This window comes from Giraffa tippelskirchi, chromosome 10 (genome assembly GCF_054371585.1).
Source record: "Giraffa tippelskirchi isolate mGirTip1 chromosome 10, T2T-mGirTip1v1.2.pri, whole genome shotgun sequence".
NCBI classification, from domain to species: domain Eukaryota; kingdom Metazoa; phylum Chordata; class Mammalia; order Artiodactyla; family Giraffidae; genus Giraffa; species Giraffa tippelskirchi.
This window is the reverse complement of record NC_137284.1, coordinates 62,055,747-62,077,562: the sequence shown is the minus strand read 5'-3', so window position 1 is coordinate 62,077,562 and position 21,816 is coordinate 62,055,747. Positions and strand designations below refer to the sequence as shown.

Sequence of the window (21,816 nt, the reverse complement as noted above, 5' to 3'; positions counted from 1 at the left end):
TGACACATCAATCTGAATAACCTTGCAAATTTAAAATCAAACTTTGGACCCTGATTTATCCCAATAAAAAGGCTATTCAGTGAAGATTAATATAAACATGATTATTTGAGGGTGGTTTTAAATTTTCCTTTATACTGTTTTACAAAATTTCCCCTAAGATCACCTTATTTTTTAATCAAAAAATATTATTAAAGAGGCAGAAAGGTCTCTTTAATCTATATTTGAAAGTCAACTGTTAACTTTCAAATAAAATACTTAAAAAAACATACTAATAAAATACTAAACAGCAACCAAAATAAAAGCAAAACAAGCTACAAAACAAAAACAGGAAAGAAGTTTCAGATATTCTAATTTGAAGTCAAGAAATTAATTTTGCCACTTATACAACTGTATACATGTATACAGTTGTATAAGTACAACTGTAGCTTGATCTCTTTACAGTTCTAAGAATGTCCATGCCCTTCTCTTCTCTTTTCTCTCTATACATGTGAAACCTGCATCACTAAAAATAATAGTCTCTGTAGTAAATATTTTATCACATCAGTTTCTTTTAGCTTTTGTTTTATTTTTATTTAAAGGGTAGTTAGTATCAATGAGGCTTCCCTTGTGGCTCAGACAGTAAAGAATCTATTGAGATGGATGAAACTGGAGCCCATTATACAGAGTGAAGTAAGCCAGAAAGAAAAACACCGATACAGTATACTAATGCATATATATGGAATTTGAAAGATGGTAACGATAACCCTATGTGCGAGACAGAATAAGAGACACAGACGCATAGAACAGTCTTATGGACTCTGAGGGAGAAGGTGAGGGTGGGACGTTCTGGGAGAATAGCATTGAAACATGTATATTATCATATGTGAAACAGAACACCATTCCATGTTCGATGCATGAGACAAATGCTCAGGGCCGGGGCAATGGGATGACCCAGAGGGATGGGGTGGGGAGGGAGGTAGGAGGGGGGTCCAGGAAGGGGAACACATGTAAACCCATGGCTGATTCATGTCAATGTATGGCAAAAACTATTACAATATTGTAAAGTAATTAGCCCCCAACTAAAATAAATAAATTTATTTAAAAAAAAAAAAAAAGAATCTGGCTGCAATGCGGGAGACCCAGCTTCGATCCATGGGTCGGGAAGATCCCCTGGAGAAGGGAATGTTAATCCACTCCATTATTCTTGCCTAGAGAATTCCATGGACAGAGAAGCCTGGCAGGCTATACAGTCCATGGGGTTGCAGAGTCAGACAAGACTGAGCAATTTCACTTTATCAATGTAGCCACTTTATTTATGTGTAAATTTTTCAACTGATGATAAATCTTTGACTGCTTAACAAAAACCATTGTTTTCAGAGGTGATTCTCATGAAGACATTATTTGCTTTTCACAGCTACTATTTAATCTTTTAAAAAGTGAGTTACTCCACTGATCAAGGAACTCCAAGCTACTGCTTTCCACTAGAATTTCTTCATAGCCACAATGCATCATTTTAAACTATGTTCCTAATATACTTATTTTGCTGTCTTTCTGTAGTTTAAGTTCACCATATAGTTATTTATATGATAACAATATATTGGCTTCAGTATGCAGCAAAATTATGAGAAATTATGTTAGTCTATCCTATCCTCTCTCCTTCCCCAAATTATAGGCTAGTTTCACTCTAAAACTTCACCCCTAGTGATTTACTGTGAACAACTCAAACAATTCATCAAGATGGCTGATGGCGTTAACAGTCAGAGCAATGTAAAAGAACCATCAGTCACCTTGTGTTTAGTTTGGAGGTAATTATTACTTTGCCACAATGCATTCAGAAACGATGACATTAACATAGTCATTCTTTGATGTTAGAAACCACAATGGTGTTCCAGTTCCCACTGGATCAAATTTAAATTCTATCAACCAACACTAGACAACCAATCCAAAATTATTTTCAACTTAAATGTAATTGGTATTCCCTATTCCCACAGTAATGTAACACATATATACATACACACACACACACACACATATATCCAATACTATTCTGGCTTTTAACACAGTTTTATTCATTTTTCATTTCTATATCTATTACAACTATTGAGCCTAAATCTCCTCCTTGGAAGGAAAGATGTCTTTTTATTCACATAATAGACAATGAACCATCAATGAATGAACTAAGCAACCAAATAAATACCAAATCACCTTTCTCATTGGATCGATCTCTCTACCTGCTTTATCCTGCCTCTAAACTTCTACTCCAGCTATTCTTTCCACCTAAAATGCCCTTTTTTTTTCATGTTTATTAATCTAAAACTTTATAGGGATGAAAGAGAGACCAAAGCTGAAACTGTAGCTATAAAAGCCCTTCATATTTTGGGGTTCATATTATAAAAAGAACAACAATCCTAGACAGCAAAGTAAGGTCAGTATCAATGATATTTTATACATATTAAATCAGTATTATTTACTCAATTCTATTTATTTGTAATATTAGAAATGTTTATGCTTTCCCTTTTCTGTACTTTAACCATATGCTTATCAATTTTTCAGTATAGGTAATATATATATAGTAAAAAGGCATTTTGTGTTCACAGGTGAGATCTATCAGCTGAACATTAATAATTATGTGACTTAGGACTTAAGAATGAAACACGATTGCCTCTAGGAAGCAAAAATGCAGGAATGAAAAAGGAGAGGATAGGGTAATGATTTTTTTTTTAATTATAAATGTTTTGACTTATAAAACAAATGTTTTGATAAAATTGACTTCTGAAACTATGCAAGCTTAAAACCTTTAAAAAATTTTAAGAGAACATTTGATGACATTGTCTCTCTGGCAGGTAGGGTAGGTGTTTGTGAATTAGAACCAATTTTTCTATAACCCTGTTACCTAACTGCCTCTTAAGATTTCCAACCTGCCTTCATTTTTAAAGTGAGGTCTTCCTTCTGATTTCCTGTCAACCTTATCTGTCTTAAGTTTCTAAAACAGAAAACAGTGTTGGCTTCACCTGAGAACTTGTTAAATACACAAATATTCATATCTCATCCCAGATCTTCAAAATTAGAAACTTCAATTGGGATCCAGCAACGTGTGTTTAAGAAACCCTCCAGACGATTCTTAGGTACCCTAAAGTTTGAGAACAACTACTCTAATGGCTTGACACTCTCTCTTCCTGACTCCTTCCTTCACAGAGGCTGCATCCTGTCAATTTCCACACAACCATGTATGTAAGTGCACAGTCCACACAGCTCAGTTCTGCTTAACATAAATACCTAGGGAGAAGACACCAATTGTGATAAATACCGCTCTTTATTCTGCCCTCTAATAGCCAGGAACTGACAGGTATTTAGTCACAAATTTGAAATGTCTTAAGTGTTTAATGAAAAGAATTAGTACGAAAAGGATGCCCTAGAGATCTTTTCACCAAATAAAAGTATCCTCCTTAACTGTAAGGTACAAAGACAACTATCAATACTCTAACACTAAAAGAGTGGGTTTAGTTTAAACACCACATTTTTTACCACTTTGACTTATCTTCTAATTCTTATAATCAAATAAAACCACAGAACATATTCTGTAGCACATGTTCATAAATGCTAATAAATCAAGACATAGCTTCTAAGGATTATTTTTAAACTTTATAATAGCAAAGCTTAAATTTAATAAACGATTCAAATAAAAATACTACTATTTTTAAAGTCACATCACGTGTCTTAAATACGTCACACCAATAAATACTTGGAAAAATCAACTCCCATTCTAAAGATGAAAACCTAATGTGGACCCTGGAATGTTACTGAAACAACTGAATGTCTGTTGGAAAAGAAAGTAATAGAGTTAAATGGAGTTTAACCTAGCACCAAAGTAAGTTTCAACAGAGGTACTGAAATCATAATTTTTCACTAGTTTTAGTCCCTAAAAACTTATCAGTATAAAATTAAAGTGATTATAAAGGCCAGAGTTTTACTTAGTAAGATTTTTTTGTAATTTTATTCTACTCGGGTACATCTCAAATTTCAAATTTTAAACAGACACAAAAATATTAACATTCAGATGCTATCAAGGGCTTAGAGGGGGGTTACTTTCGTCAATAAAATCTTTATTCAATATGTTAAAATGGAAATTTAATATATTCAATATGATCTCAGGATGAAAGTGAGACTTACAATTCATTATTAACATAAGAAAAATATTTTGCAATATACAGCTTTCTATATATTATTTTGCACAGGAAAGCTTCTGGGATATTCACGGACATAAACACATTAGCCTGGACTTACGAGAAACTAAGTAGTGCATGTTATGGTCCATGTATCAAATAATCCCACCATTATTAAGTAAAAATTCTAGACTTCATCATAATAAGGAGAAACTAGACACATTTGCATGATGGTCAATCATTACAATGACTCAAAACGAAAAACGTGAAAAAGTTTCTGATCATTTATAATGCGTGCGCCTACTCTAAGTTACAAGCTCAACTCTAAGTTCTGGCTTATGTACTATAGTAAAATCAGCTTAAGAAAAATAATTCTTTTACAAAACAAATTTGCCATTTCATACAGTCTTATCCAATCTTTTTTTTAAAAAATACTTAAACAGAATTAGGAATTTATCTTTTAAAAGACTCAAATATAACTTAACTACAAAATCCCAGTAAAATGTAAACATTATTAATTTCCCTAACAAGCAATTCTCAATTATCATAGTACTGAAGAGACATACAGATCACACAGGGTTAAATTCGATGTACACTTCTCTTAGGATCTTTTTCCAAAGGTGGTCTGCCCTGCTAGACTACAATTTTAAACAAGCTGAGATCAGAATCACTAGAGCTACTAAAAATCTCAGTCCTACACGTTCCAAGAAGAATGAGACAGTGACTGAGTAGGCTGGACCTGTCTCCCAAGCCGCCAAGTGAGCAAAGAGGAACCCCGCCAGCACGCTCTAATTGTCACCGTCCTCATTCCCCAGTTCTGTAGGTCATATTAAGACAGTAAGAAAACACAGGAAAGTGGAGATGCTGCACTTGCAGGCCACAGGATTCTTGTCCTTACGTCCCTTTACAAGCTTCCCCATTTCACTGAGTTAGGCCCCGGCCTTATGAGACCAGCTTCCAAGGCGTGCACATGATCTCCAGTGCATAGAGACAATGTAAGTTTTTATAGTACTCCTACAGACTAGTGTAAGAATAAAGAATACATATTCACAAAAGTGAATATTCAACTAGAAACAGAATTTTCCTAAAAACCTGTATACTTTATTAGCCCATTTACAAATTATTAACATGATCTAAACCAATATGCAAGGGGAAATGCTTTTGGTGTTTCTAAAACCCAGTCTATATAGTATACTGTCCTATTCCAATTTTTCTAAAATGTTACTACTTTGGTAAAATACACATAGGGAGCAATTAAAACTTTCCTGATCATATCCTTTCTCTTACAGTCTAATTATGGATTGATTTTTAAAAGACAAATAACTTACAAGCCACTAGAGAGAAATTACTTTGAAATTCCCAAGAGGTTATGATTCAGTCTATATTATATTTATGAACTACAATCTTGAAATTCAATGGGATTTTTGGCAATTGCAAATAATTAAAGCCTCCAGTATTTTATTCTGGAAATTGGTTAAGTATACTGGAATTTTTATCAATTTCATCTCATTGCCTTTTCATAAATGCCTATAATTAAATATGAGCGAAATAAAGACTGGAAGGGAAAGGAGAATAGGAAAAAGTGGAAAACAGGGTAAGACTGGTTTGAATACTTGACGGACTGGCTAGACAACAGAAAGTTGCGTGTGTGCGCTCAGTTGTGTCTGACTTTTTGTGACCCCATGGGCTGTAGCATGCTAAGGCTCTTCTGTCCAAGGGATTTTCCCAGCAAGAATACTGGAGTGGATTTCCATTGTTAGTTTCACTAAATTGGTTGTTCAAAATGATTCAGAAGAGATTTTAAAAGTTCCGGTATTAATGGTAACTACAAATAATCTACCTGAGCTTGAAAAGGAGTAAGGAAATGACAAAGTGAAAGAAAAATAACAAATTAGCAGTCCTCTGATTCAAAACTAAGCAGATACACTACGACTGGAATAATTCCTTCTTCCAATCCCAACTGATAGCACTTAATTGTGGAGTCCCAAAGACCATGTACACTAATTATCTTTTTCAGAAATGACAGAAATTGACACAAGTAGAAACTGATGTGCTAGTTTATGCCCAATTCCAAAAATAATTTTCCCAAAAATAATTTTTGAAAAAGTTCTACTGCACCACACTAATCTATTTCCTTTTACACAACTATACTGTAGGCCATTCTCCAAATCTAAGGCCTCAGCAGCCCTTTACTACTCTTTCTACAAATTCACTTCCAAGTTCCAAGGGTTCACCATCACCAAATCCAAAGTCTGATCTCAAACCCTGACACCTCTGCCTTTCACTACAGTCTCACATTTACAACTGCCTACAGTGTCCATTTGGGTACTCTTCCATTAGTATCCAATGTGTAGCATCTCCCTGTCATTATCACCTCTTGTTTCCTGATGTCCTAGGATAGAACCATTCTTGAACATTAAAAATTGTGGAGCCACATGTCAGCAAAAAACGTCGAATAGGGAACTCCCCAATAATTAACTCCTCCACAAAAGTAACAGACACACTGGCAAAAACTGTCAAAACCAACTTTTTCAGAACTCTAGAAACTAATGAGAAGTTTGTGATAATCAGGTAAATGTTAAGGAAATTCAATGGAAAAAAGCTGAACCCCAGTCAGAGAGCTCTGTGTATTTTAACTAAGTCTGGTCCTGTCCCACGCTCTCAGATGGGAGGCTGGTCTTGAAGACAACAGCTCCTGGTCCCAGCACAGGTACCCAGTATCAGAGAGAACAGAACAAACCTTATCCTTGAACAACTGGGATTGCTGTGACCTGTTTGGTGACTCCCTGGAGGAGCAGCATTCCTTTATCTCCTCCTACTTGGAACCTGCCCAGTGCCAAGGGACCTCCAAGACACATTTGTCAGAAACATGTAAGGTAAATGCACACTGATAACTAGGCAAGGGATAACAGCTGAGGCAAACAACAGAATAACCGAAAGCCCAAGAAGGAAAGGCTGTTGAATGAGATACCTTGGGGATTAACAATGAAATATTACCCAGCCAGTAAAAAGAAGGAAATAAGGCCATTTGCAGAAACATGGATGGACCCAGAGAGTGTCATACTGAGTGAAGTAAGTCAGAGAAAGAGAAATATCATGACATCCCTTATATATGGAATCTAAAAAGAAATGATACAAATGAACTTACTTTCAAAACAGAAAGAGATTCACAGACTGAGAAAATGAACTCATGGTTGCTGCAGGGAAGGGACAATTAACAACTTTGGGAAAGTCATGTACACACTGGTATATTTTAAATGGATAACCAACAAAAACCTATTGTATAGCACATGGAACTCGGCTCAATGTTATGTGCCAGCCTGGATGGTAGATAAGTTTAGGGGAGAATGGATACATGTATATGTATGGCTGAGTCCCTTCATTGTTCACCTGAAACTATCACAACATTGTTAACTGGCTATACCCAAGTACAAAATGTTTTCATGTTCAAAATACATACATGTATATGTATGGCTCAGTCCCTTCATTGTTCACCTGAAACTATCACAACATTGTTAATTGGCTATACCCAAATACAAAATGTTTTCATGTTCAAAAAAAGTAAAAGTTTTGAAAAACACCCACATATTCCTGAGACTTTAAAAGGTCACGCAATTGGCCACAAGTGTAAAATGCTGAAGGAGTTTAGACTCCAGAGTCACTGCTTAGAGGAGATCCTCTGGGAAAGCTGTCTGAACAGAAACATCTACATACACTTCTCAAGACCAAGACATAAATTTTTATATTAAGCCACTAAGATCTGGAGATTATTTGCTTCAGAAGTTGGTGTTAATTACATGAGTAATACAGACCTAGAATCTAAAGAACCTGGAAGATATACATGCTATACTGTTGTAAAAGAAAAGAACTGGCTTAAAGAAAAATGACTGATTCTTTATACTATGTTCCTATTTATTTAGGCTCTCAGCAATTATATTTTATTTATATTGTTGACTCACTAACAAAAACATCAAAAGGAAAAAAACAGCGAAAAAAAAACAAACCAATAAAAACGCTGTTTAAATGTGTATATAGATATACTTTTCAGTAAGTTAGAGCAGTGTATGTTGGCCACCGCCACCAAATCTTATATTTTGTAATATAAATCATTAGGTAAATGGAATTATATATGCTCAAAGTCAACTTTGCTAGAATCTTATCTTACAAGGAAAGTTTCATGTGAGTCAGAGTTTTAGTATTAGCAACTGGGAGAAATAACTGTGAAAGTAATAACCATGACTAGTTCTGAGCTAAAGTTGTAAAGTAACACAGTCAACACAAATCTATTCAGAGTGTATTCAAATTCATTTGATTATTTTTCTGAATGATAATGCTTCAGATGAGGAACATATGACAAGAGAATAGCTCTCAATAATAAAAAGAGAATCATGTGAAACAATGGGAAGGCAAAGTAACAAAAGAAAAAACATGCAATTGTTAACAGTTTACCAGGAATGACCAAAATCTGCATTTATCTTGAATAAATATTTTTAAACAAAAAATTTAACAAGTGTCACAAAATTTGTTAAAACATACACACACGCACTAAAAAAAAAAAGAATTCAGGAAGCAGCATCTCAAAAATGTCAGACATAAAATACTAACTTCCTTGAGCATGCCGCCATACACCATACTTAGAAAGTATCATGAATTTCTTTTCCTTACTGTTGCATCAAAATACCAGTTTCTAAATTTTGTAATTTACCTATCATATTTAGAGACTTAGATTTTAGTATTATGTAGTTAATGTTAAGCTGAATTTTCTGATTATTACATAGGCCATATTTGCTAAAATAAGTAAAAGTCACATAGAAATATTATATAATATATATAATATTATATAAAGTAAAACAGAATACGTTATACTTATTTTCCTTAAAAAGATTATAGATAATCAAGACCCCCAATAAAATGTGTATCATTAACTACTGATATTACATTTGTGAAGTATAATAATATACAGTAGTATAGATTGTCCAAGTATTGCCTTATACAGCATCCATTAACTGGAAACTCTTAACAACAGGGCTTCCCTGGTGGCTCAGACAGTAAAGAATCCGCCTGCAATGTGGGAGACCTGGGTTCGAGCCCTGGGTTGGGAAGATTCCCTGGAGAAGGGAAAGGCTACCCACTCTAGTATTCCTGCCTGGAGAATTCCATGGACAGAGGAGCCTGGCAGGCTACAGTTCACGGGGTCGCCAAGAGTCAGACACAACTGAGCGACTTTCACTAACAACAGGAATCAGTCATAAATGCCTAGAGATATATGCCTCACTGTATAGTGAAAAATTCTGAAAAAGTTTCATGAAGCAAATTTTGACAAGTTGAATTATATTAAATGAACAAAGAATGAATGGAATGAATGGGTTTCTCTCCTAAATACTTTGTTAATGTTAAAAAACCCCTTTGGAGATAAAATAATCAGTCCTAATTAATCATGATTTAGGTTCATATGCTGTATACTGCATTTCCTTCAAATGATCCTGGTCTGTATTATTTTCTAATTTTTCCCAGTGTTATACACATGCATCTTCCCATTTCAAAGAATTATTCACAACCATTGGGGAAACAGGAAGGTGTTTATAAGATGAAAAGAAATGAAGACTTAAAAGGAGAGTGAAAGCATTCAAATTCTATATTCCTAGAGAATATAAAAATGTCAGCCTCCTAGAAGTATCCTCCTAATTAACCCATTCCCCCCCCAAAAATTTTTAAGACAAGTAGTCTAGCAATGGCTGGGATTTCTATATGGATTCTAGGTTCTAACTAACTGGAATGTAGTAATGTATATCCAGTCTTGTTATCAGAAAACAGAAGGAAACGTCATAACAAGGATACTATGCACAAAGGAATAATATTGCAAGGAAGTCTGGAGGATGCAGAAAAGAATCAATTTAAGGAGGCAGTAAAATGATCTTTGAAATTCTTCCGGTTCTCTAGATCATTGGTCTCCAGAGTCAGATGTGAGCACTTCAGGGATAGAGGGATTACAGCAAGGCAATCCACTGGGGTTAAGGGAAGAAAACATCAAAACTTCTATTTAAGTTTCTCATTTAAAATACAAGAGAAATTTTATTTTAGTGGTATTTAAATTACAGGCTGTCACTGGCATCCTCATAACTGTATATAATATAGTCAAAGTCATGTAAAATTCAGACAAAAAAATAACGTGAGGTTAGTTCCCCAGTACCTCCAGGTCACCAAACGGATAGAGACCTCACCCTACAACCGGTGCATCTGCTCCTGGTGTGCTTTATTTGAATGCGCTCTACTGTGACAGGCAAGTTAAACAGATTCATAGTTTATACTACCAAGCTTAAGTAAACTAACACAAAACGAACAACGGCTTTATTTTTTTTTTTTTAAAGGTTTCCATACTTTAATTTTTTAACATAATATACAGAACCACAATACTATTTAAATTTCAAATTATGGGAGATCACATTCAAATATGCTTGGATTTGACAAGCTGCTGTGACAATACTGAGAAATTTCATGAGAAGGGTATGTAGAATTCGTAAGACAATCAAATATCGTTTTGCTACGTGGGCCAATGCATTAATAGTAACTTGTTTAAAAAGGTAATCTTTTGGACTTCAAATTATTATAAAAGAATACCAAGATTATATACATATAGATATACTTTCTGAATTTCTCAAACTCATTTCATTTTGAAGGCCAAAGGTAAATGTTACATGTTAGGACATTCAGGAAATCATTTCTCCTTTGCACTTATCTGTAAAAAGCAAAACCTAAACCATACTTTCCTAAATTCTCGACTATTTCTAGACTACATGAGTGTGATCAGAAAGATTACTAGAACTAAATTATCACTTTTATACTAACAATATTCACCACATCACTTCTTTCCTAAAAGGACAAAAAACTGGGGAGTTTAGATTTCCCTTGTTGAATTTATAATAATCTCATACTTTCTGGTTTTAATAAACTTCAACTCTTTTTTTCCAGTGAGAACTATCTATACAGAACAGTGCCACATAACAATTATTCCAGTGAGACGTACATTTAGAGTCACAATATGATCAACACAATAGTGCCTTACAAAGTTTTTCTGCAGGTAAAAATGCTAAGAAAGGCCACAGTAGACAGTGCCAGACACTGTGAAAAACAGTAGATTACAGGTACCACTGAGGTTCAGAGGAGACCACAAGTTTCAGATTAGTTTCAGCAATGGAAAAAGAAAAACATTTAGAGAAACATAAAAATATATAATTCCACTGTCAATAATGTAATTTTTCAGGTACTGTTTCCTTAAACAGGCAAATTAGCTTAACTTAGAGGAAATGTACAAGATCAGCATATGAAAGATGTTCCTTGCTTTCTCATCAAAGGAATGCACTAGGATTAGCGCGAGGGTCTTTCTGGTTCCTGTATCTGTAGGTCAGCCAAACACCCAGGATCTCTGTAAAACTGAAGAAGAGGCCAATGCCACCAACAAATCTCAAAACCTCTCCTGCATATTTTCCTATTATTGGAGCACAGGGTGAGCACGGGTGGCTGCTTTTCACACAGCTTGCCAGACAGGTGTCATTTGGGTTAAAACTTCGGAACCCACAGCAGTTTAAATTTCTCTGGATGTCATTCCGAGCACTTGCTGTATTGTTCCAACCAACTTCCAGGAGCTGACCCTGTTGTTCCTGGTTCAGGGCTAAACAAGCACATGATACAGAAAACTGGACAATAAATACAAGCAAGAGAATAAACATGTAAAAAAAAAGCAACACCTGATGGTGTTTCGCAGCTCCAATCAGCCCCACTAACGCGATCAGGAACAAGAAGATGCCAACGGCGATGACCACGCCAACCACACGGAGACTGGAAATCAGCCCAAAGCCGATGCCCCACGCAGCAATTCCAATCAGAAGCAGGCTAACCAATGTATAGAGTAGGTTAAGCGCGCACAGGCAGTTCTTGGAACACGCGAAGCCGCCGCAAACCATCTTGAAGCCTGTGGTTCCAACTGCAGGTAAAATCTGGCTCCGGCGGAGCCTCCCGGCAGCCTCTTTGTCCTTGCCTTCAGGGCCTAGCTAAGGCGAGGCCGCAGCCGGGCTACGGGTGTGGAGCCCAAGGCTTGGGCTGGGGCTGCAGTGCGCTGCGCGCCCACGGCGGCTCCAACGCCGAACAACGGCTTTAAAAGATGTCTACAGAGAAACTTCTCACTGAATACGGTATTAATAATGCAAGCACAAGCAAAGAAGATGATGGAGAATGGACACTTTTCCAGTGACTAGTACATGAACAGTCACATTAATGAGGCAAAAAAAAAAAATGGCAATAATGGCATTTCCTTCCCCTGTGATCTCCCCCCAAAATCTGTAATTCCAGTTTATTCATGAAGAAAACATTAAATTCCATTTGGAGGACATCGCACAAAATACTCTGACTCCTCAAACTGTTCAAGTTAATCAACAACAGGGTGAGAAAAGGCTAGAAAAGGCTAAAGAGATACGACAACTAAATGTAATATGGTCTCCTGAACAGGATCTTAAATCAGAAAGAGGTTCTTAGGTAAAATCTAAGCAAATATTAATAAAGAATGGACTTCAGTAAGTAACAGTATATCAATACTGGTTCATTAGTTGTGACAGAGATACCATACTTTTTAAAAATGGAAATATAATCAAATCTTAAAAAAAACACTCAGCCACAAATTTTCAAAAGTATCAAGACTATTTGAAACACAAATTTACAGCCACTGTTGCTAATGATAAATGCTCCACTCTAAATTATAATATGCTGCAGATATTAGCTAATCATAACACATGTTCAGATTTTATAATAAATATATATACCATAGGTAATACATGCTCCAAAAGCTGAGGGGCCACAATTCTAGAAAATGGTAAGCAAATTAACTATATGTGATACTAGTTGAGAGATGAGATTCGTATCTCCTAATTATTTATTTGTGAAGTACTAGAGATACAAGGATAATCACACAATTTGATTCAAAGTAACTTATAATTTAGTGATGAAGCAGACAAGTAAAAAGGTAATCAGCATACAATGCAACACTGGACAGGAGTGAGTACATAATAATCACCATAAATAGAAATGAACATGGGAGTTCAATGGGAAGACTTGGGCTGAAAAATGAGACATGGGACAGAGAACATGTCTAGGACAAGGTGCCATCTAAGCTGAGTCTAAGAGAGTAAGAAGTTGATTAAAGCTTCTTGAATAGGAGAAAGGTGTTCCAGAAACAGGGAAGAGTATGTACAGGAGTCTAGAACTACACTGTCTAACAGAGTAGCCATAAGCCAATGTGACTTACTGAGTACCTGAAATAGAATTACTGAGAATCTAAATTCTTAATTTTATTTCATTTAAATTTAAAAACTGACGTAATTCAGCATGGTAAAGATTTCAACACTCCATAAGATGATTTTCCAAAGTTTAACAAGATTGCTATTAAAAGCTTACAAATTGTTTTTCTTTTAGACAGACAAACTTACCTTAAAATGTATATAGAAAAGGGAATGTCCTAGAATGGCCAAAACAGTTTTTCAAAAGTGACAGGAATCATACTTACTGATGTTAGGGCTCACTCTACATACAGCCATGGCAAACAAGACAGTATGTTGAAGCATATACACAAAGATCAATGTTACACAGAGAACCCAGAAACAGACTCACATAAACATACCTACTTGATTTTTTAGGTTCAAAAGTACTTCAATGGAAGTTAACAGCAATGGTGCTGAAGCTACTGGACACCCATTGGTCATAAAAGGAACCCTGAGTTAAACCTCACATCATATGCAAAAGTTAGTTCAAAATGATTCACTGCCTGAAACTATAAAACTATAGTTTTAAACTATAAAACTTTATATTAAAAAAAAATTGGAGGAAATCTTCGGATCTGTGAGTAAATGAGCAGTTCTTAGACTTGACATCAAAAACATGACCCACAAATGTAAAGAAAACAATAAACTGGACTTCATCAAAATTTAAAACTTCTGCTCTAAGAAAAATTCTCTTAAGAGGATGAAAAACAAACTACAGACTAGAAGAAATATGTACAAACCACATATCTGACAGAAGACTAGTATTAGAATATATAAAGGATTCTCAAAGCTCAAGAGAAAGAAAATCTAATTAGATATCACTGAAGAAATCAGAGTAAATAAAAAAATACATAAAAAGAAATGACAACAAAAACATGACAACCCAAAATCTATGGGAAGCAGCAAAAGCAGTTCTAACAGGGAAGTTTATATAACAGTATGATTCTACCTTAAGAAATAAGAAAAGTCTCAAATAAACAACCTAACCTTACACCTAAAGCAACTAGAGAAAGAAAAAAGAAAACCCAAAGTTAGTAGAAGGAAAGAAATAATAAAAATCAGAGCAGAAATAGATGAAATAAAAATGAAGAAAACAATAGCAAAAATCAATGAAACTAAAAGCTGGTTCTTTAAGATAAACAAAATCGATAAACCTTTAGCCAGACTCATCAAGAAAATGAGGATTCAAGTCAATAATATTAAAAATGAAACAAGAGGTATTACAACAGATGCCACAGAAATACAAAGGATCATAAAAGACCACTGCAACCAACTATATGCCGATAAAATGGACAATCTAGAAGAAATGGACAAATTCTTAGAAAAGTACAACCTTCTAAGACTGAACCAGGAAGAAACAGAAACAGAAACAGACCAATCACAAGTAGTGAAATTAAAACTGTGATTAAATCTTCCAATGAACAAAAACCCAGGACCAGATGGCAAATTCTATCAAACATTTAGAGAAGAGCCAACACCCATCCTTCTCAAATGCTTGCAAACAATTGCAGAGTAAGGAATGCTCCCAAGCTCATTCTATGAGGCCAACATCACCTTGATACCAAAACCAAACAAAGATATCACACAAAAAGAAAACTACAGGCTAATATCACTGATGGACATAAATGCAAAAATCCTCAACAAAATACTAGCAAATAGAATCCAACAACACATTAAAAGAATCATACACCACGATCAAGTGGGATTCAATATATGCAAATCAATGTGATAGATTAACAAACTAAAGAATAAAAACCATATGATCATCTCAATAGATGCAGAAAAAGCTTTTGACAAAAATTCAACACCAATGTATGATAAAAGTTCTCCAGAAAGTTAGCTTAGAAGGAACCTATCTCAACATAGTAAAAGCCATATAAGACAAACCCACAGCAAACATCAAACTGAATGAAGAAAAACAGAAAGCATTTAAGATAAAGAACAAGACAAGGATGTCCATGCTTGCCACTATTATTCAACATAGTTTTGGAAGTCCTAGCCATGGCAATCAGAAAAAGAAATAAAAGGAATCCAAATTGGAAAAGTAGTAAAACTGTCACTGTTTGCAGAAGACATGGTACTATACATTGAAAATCCTAAAGGCACCACCAGAAAACTACTAGAGTTAATCAATGGATTTGGTAAAGTTACAAGATACAAAATTAATGCACAGAAATCTCTTGTATTCCTACACACTAACAATGAAAGATCAGGAAGAGAAATTAAGGAAACCATCTCATTTACCATCACAACAAAAACAAAAAATACCTAGGAATATGCCTACCTAAGGAGGCAAAAGAACTGTACCTAGAGAGCTTTAAGATACTGATGAAAGAAATCAAAGACCACACAACTAGATGAAGAGATAAACCATGTTCTTGGATTGGCAGAATCAAAACTGTGAAAATGACTATACTACCCAAAGCAATCTACAGATTCAATGAATGGAATCCCTATCAAATTACCAATGGCATTTTTCACAAAATTAGGACAAAATATTTTTAAAGTTTCTATGGAAACACAAAAGGCCTCAAATAGCCAAAGTAATCTTGAGAAAGAAAAATGGAGCTGGAGGAATCAGGCTCCCGATTTCAGACTGTATTACAAAGCTACAGCAATCAAGACAGTACTATACTGGCACAAAAACAGAAATATAGATCAATGGAACAGGATCTATATAGGTAGGATCTATATAGCATCTATACAGGATCAATGGAACCGGACAGAAAGCCCACAGATGAACCCACACATTATGGTCACTTAATCTGTGACAAAAGAAGCAATAATACAGTACAGTGGAGGAAAAAAAGTCTCTTCAATAAGTGGTGCTGGTAAAACTGGACAGCTCTGTGTAAAAGAATGAAATTAGAACATTCTCTAACACCATACACAAAAATAAACTCAAAATGGATTAAGGACCTAAATGTAAAACTGGACACTATAAAACTTACAGGAAAACACAGGCAGAAAACTCTAACATAAATCACAGCAAGACCTTTTTTGACCTAGCTCCTAAAGAGAATAAAAACAAAGAGGACCTAATTAAACTTGAAAGCTTTAGCAAAGCAAAGGAAACCATAAACAAGATGAAAAGACAACCCTCAGAATGGAAGAAAATAATTGCAACTGACAAAGGATTACTCTCCAAAATATACAAGCAGTTCATGCAGCTCAATATCAGAAAAACAAACAACCCAAATCAAAACATGAGTGGAAGACCTAAATAGACATTTCTCCGAAGAGAACATACAGATATGGCCAACAAACATGAAAAGACGCTCAACATCACTCATTATTAGAGAAGTGCAAATCAAAACTTCAATGAGGTGTCACTTCACACTGGTCAGAATGGCCATTATCAAAAAATCTACAGACAACAGGGCTTCCCTGGTGGCTCAGAGATAGAGAATCTGCCTGCCAATGAAGGAGACACAAATTCAATCCCTGGAAGATCCCACTCGCCACAGGGCACTAAGCCTGTGAGCTTAGCTGTGTGCCTGTGCTCCAGAGCCTGGGACCTGCATATATTGAAGTCCAAATGCTCTAGAACCTGTGCTCTACAACAAAAGAAGCCACCCCAACAGGAAGCCTAAGTATCACAGATGGAGTAGCCCCTGCTTGCCGCAACTAGGGAATGGCCTTAAAGCAATGAAGACCCAGCACAGCCAAATAAATAAAATTATTTTTAAAAATCTACAAACAACAAATGCTGGAGAGGATATGGAGAAAAGAGAACCCTCTTGTACTGCTGGTGGGAATGTAAATTGACACAGCAACTATGGAGAACAGTATGGAGATTCCTTTAAAAAGTAGGAATAAAATTACTGTATGACCCAGCAACCCCACTTCTGGGCATAGAGCCTGAAAAAGTCGTAAAAAGACACATGTACCCCAATGTTCATTGCAGCACTATTTACAGTAGCCAGGACATGGAAGCAACCTACATGTCCATCAACAGACGAATGGATAAAGAAGTTGTGGTACATACACACAATGGGATATTAGTCATAAAAAGAAACAAAATTGAGCCAATTGGAATGAGGTGGATGAATAGAGGGTGTATCATACAGAGAGAAGTAAGTCAGAAAGGGAAAAAAAATACCTTGTATTAACGCATATATGTAGAATCTAAAAAAATGGTACTGATGAACCTATCTGCAGGACATGAATAGGGATGAAGACATAGAGAACGGACTCGTGGATGCAGCAGGGGAAGAAGAGGGTGGGACAAATAGAGCGTGTAGCACTGACATATATACACTACCATGTGTAAAACAGATAGCTAGTGGGAAGCAGCTGTATTAACGAGGGAGCTCAGCTTGGTGCTCTGTGATGACCGAAAGGTGGGATGGAAGGGTGGGAGGGAGGCTCAAGAGAGAGGACATATATGTATACTTATAGCTGATTCACACTGACGCACAGAGAAACAAACACAACGTTGTGAAGTAATTATCCTCCAATTTAGAGGATAATTTAGAAAAAAAGTTTTATGAATAAATTCTGGAGAGAGAGAGGAAAATAGGGAACTCTCTTGCACTACTGGGCTTCCCAGGTGGTGCTAGTGGTAAAGAACCCGCTTGCCAATGCAGGAGACATAAGAGATGCAGGTTCGATCCCTGGATTGGGAAGATCCCTTGGAGGAGGGCATGACAACCCACTCCATTATTCTTGCCTGGAGAATCCCATGGACAGAGGAGCCTGGTGGGGTACAGTCCAGGGGGTCACAAAGAGTTGGACACAACTGAAGTGACTTAGCACAGCAATATTTGCACCACTGCTGGGAATGTAAGTTGATACAGCCACTATGGAAAACCATATGGAAGCAAGAACCACAATCCCACAGCAACTAAAACAAAACCACATTACAGAAAATTAATCAGCATGAAAAAGCAGAAAGTTACGTCCCAGAAGAAGGGACAAGATAAAACCCCAGAAAATCAACTAAATGAAGTGGAGATAGGCAATCTTCCAGAAAAAGAAATCAGCATAATGATAGTGAATACGATTCAGGATCTCAGAAAAAGAATGAAGGCAAAGATTGAGAAAATGAAAGAAATGTTTACCAAAGACCTACAAGAACTAAAGAACAAGCAGAGATGAATAGTACGCTAGAAGGAATCCATAGCAGAATAACTGAGGCAGAAACACGGATAAATGACCTGGAGGACAGAATGGTGGAAATCACTGCTGCAGAACAGAATACAGAAAAAAGAATGAAAAGAAGTGAAGACAGCCCAAGAGACCTCTGGGACAATGTTAAACATACAAATATTTGCATTATAGGGGCCCCAGAAGGAGAAGAGAGAGAAAAAAGGAACTGAGAAAATATTTGAAGAGATAATAGCTGGAAACATGGGAAAGGAAAGAGCCAACCAAGTCCAGGAAGCCCAGAGAATCCCAGGGAGGATAAAGCCAAGGAGGGACACACTGAGACACACAAAAATCAAACTGACAAGAATTAAAGACAGAGATAAAATTAAAAACAACAAGGGGAAAACGACAAATAACATACAAGGGAAATTCCATCAGGCTAGCAACTGATATCTCAACAGAAACTACATGCCAGAAGGGAATGGCATGACATATTTAAAGTGCTGAAATGGAAGAACCTACAACCAAGAATACTCTAGCCAGCAAAACTCTCCTTCAGATCTGATGGAAAATCAAAAGTTAAGAACTGGAGAAGGAAATGGCAACCCACTCCAGTGTTCTTGCCTGGAAAATCCCAGGGATGGGGGAGCCTAGTGGGCTACAGTCCATGGGGTCCCAAAGAGTTGGACACAACTGAAGCGACTTAGCAGCAGCAGCAAAAGTTAAGAGAACTCAACACCACCATACCAGCTTTACAACAAATGCTAAAGGAACTTCTCTAGGCAAAAAACAAGAAAATGAAAAACCCTACTTACAGAAAATAAACCCAAAGCAATTAGGAAAACGGTAACAGGATCATACATATCTTGGACATATACATTATATAATTTCCTTAAATGTAAATGGATTAAATGCACCAATTAAAAAGACACAGACTGGCTGAAAACACGTGCATATATGCCTGTCCATTTACCACGTCACTCTGCTTGACCCCTCAAATTGTAATTATTTTATATTGTTTGGTTAATCACGTTCCCATTATGGCCTGCAATTGTAATTACCTTTTACTTTTCATCTGGTTATTGATTGTGAAAACTGATAAACGTCTTTTTTACTATTGTGATTATGTAACTATTACCATTGTGATTATACAACTTAATACCATTGTATCATGATTGGTCAATAGAAAAATTACAGAATTCTGTATCACCAAATTGAAAGTGAAAGTAGAAGTTGTTCCATCATGTCTGACTCTTTGCAACCCCACAGACTCGACAGTTCATGGAATTCTCCAGGCCAGAATATTGGAGTGGGTAGCCTTTCCCTTCTCCACAGGATCTTCCCAACCCAGGGACTGAACCCAGGTCTCCTGCATTGCAGGTGATTCTTTACCAGCTGAGCCACAAGGGAACCCCAAGAATACTAGAGTGGGTAGCCTATCCCTTCTCCAGTGGATCTTCCCGAACCAGGAATTGAACCGGGATCTCCTGCATTGCAGGTGAATTCTTTACCAGCTGAGCTATCAGAGAAGGCCTCTATATCACCAAAACTACCATTTAATAGAAAAACCTGTATCACTTTTTAAAATCCAGATGCATATCAGAATTATCTTACAATTTTTTGAAAAATACAAATGCCCAGGTACTGCTTTTTCTTTGTCAAAGCTCCAGATATATTTCTAATGAGCAGCCATGTTTAAAAACAACTGGACTATATGAGGATCTTTTACTTTTATCTAGTTTGTTTCACTTTTTCTATTTCATATTCAGTGCTCCCAATTCATTTAGTTTATGTTTTCCAATTTCTCCATCTCTTTTTTTAAAATGTTCTTTCTCAAACTTTTATCAAGCATAGTAGAAAACTTTTGTATACATATATAATACATATAAAATATATATTTTAGAAAACTTACAAATTTTTGCCTAACTAAAAATTTATGACATTTTTATTTTATGTGACTTAGTATGAACAGAATGGTAGATTTCTAATTTTAAAAAATAGATATGCAACAAGCAACAAAGGTTTACTTATAGAACAGGGAACTACAGTCACGATCTTGTAATAACTTTTAATGGACAATAATTTCAAAAATAACATGAGTATATGTATAACTGAATCACACACAAAAAAAGAATTCTACTTTTTGAAATTTAGTAATGTTTATCTTTTTGCCAGTTTTTCCAAATGTCCTATGGACATCTAATAACAATGTATGAAATACAAAATTTTACTACATTTATGTAGACTATGATTAATATAAATTAAATATAAACCTATTATATTTAAATTATTAATGACAAAATTCAAGATGCTCCTATTCTTTTTTTCTGCCCTTGATAAAATATTCTCAGAGAAATGTCAATATGTCTATGATTATATATTTTTTCTTTTCCTTTATATTTCTTCTGATTTTTGCTTTATGTATCTTTGTTTCTTCGTTGAAGTGTCTAATGGTTTATGATGTCTATCTTCTTTGTGAATTGTACCTTTTATCATTAAAACTATTCATCTTTGTTTCATTTAAATAAATTAATTTTTAAAAAAAAGAACGGACTTTTGGTCTCAGTGGGAGAAGGGGAGGGTGAGATGATTTGAGAGAATAACATTGAAACATGTACATTACCATATGTAAAACAGATGACCAATGCAAGTTCAATGCAAGAAGCAGGGCACCCAAAGCCAGTTGTCTGGGACAATCCAGAGGGATAGGGTGGGGAGGGAGATGGGAGGGGTTTAAAATGGTGGGGACACATGTATACCTGTGGCCAATTCACGATGATGTATGGCAAAAACCATCACCATATTATAAAGTAATTATCCTCCAATTAAAATAAATTTTAAAAAGAAACAATAAATTAAAATTAAATTAAGAGCACAAATGGTATACAAGATTAACCTTGAAATTTTATCATTGCCCATTTATCTCAATTTATAGGAACAATCTTTTGAAGGAGTGCCAATATTTATAGTTGGATGTATTTATATTCATACCATTTGAAAAAGCAGAGAAACCACTTTGCTAACCAAGGTTCACACAGTCAAAGCTATGGTTTTTCCAATAGTCATGTACAGACGTGAGAGTCAGACCAGAAAGAAGGCTGAGCACCAAAGAACTGACACTTTTAAACTGTGGTGTTGGAGAAGACTCTTGAGAGTCCTTGGACTGCAAGAAGATCAAACCAGACAATCCTCAAGGAAATCAACCCTGAATATTCACTGGAAGGGCTGATGCTGAAGCTGAAATTCCAATACTCTGGTCACTTGATGGGAAGAGC

General features: G+C 35.7%; 1 protein-coding gene and 1 pseudogene across 2 annotated transcripts in view; both read right to left on the bottom strand.

Moving 5' to 3' along the window:
* SDHAF3 (succinate dehydrogenase complex assembly factor 3) overlaps window positions 1–21,816 on the bottom strand; it is a 76,940-nt gene that overhangs the window by 35,051 nt on the left and 20,073 nt on the right. The gene's annotated exons all lie outside the window — the stretch shown is intronic.
* LOC145522697 (tetraspanin-13 pseudogene) lies at window positions 11,389–12,195 on the bottom strand (annotated as a pseudogene).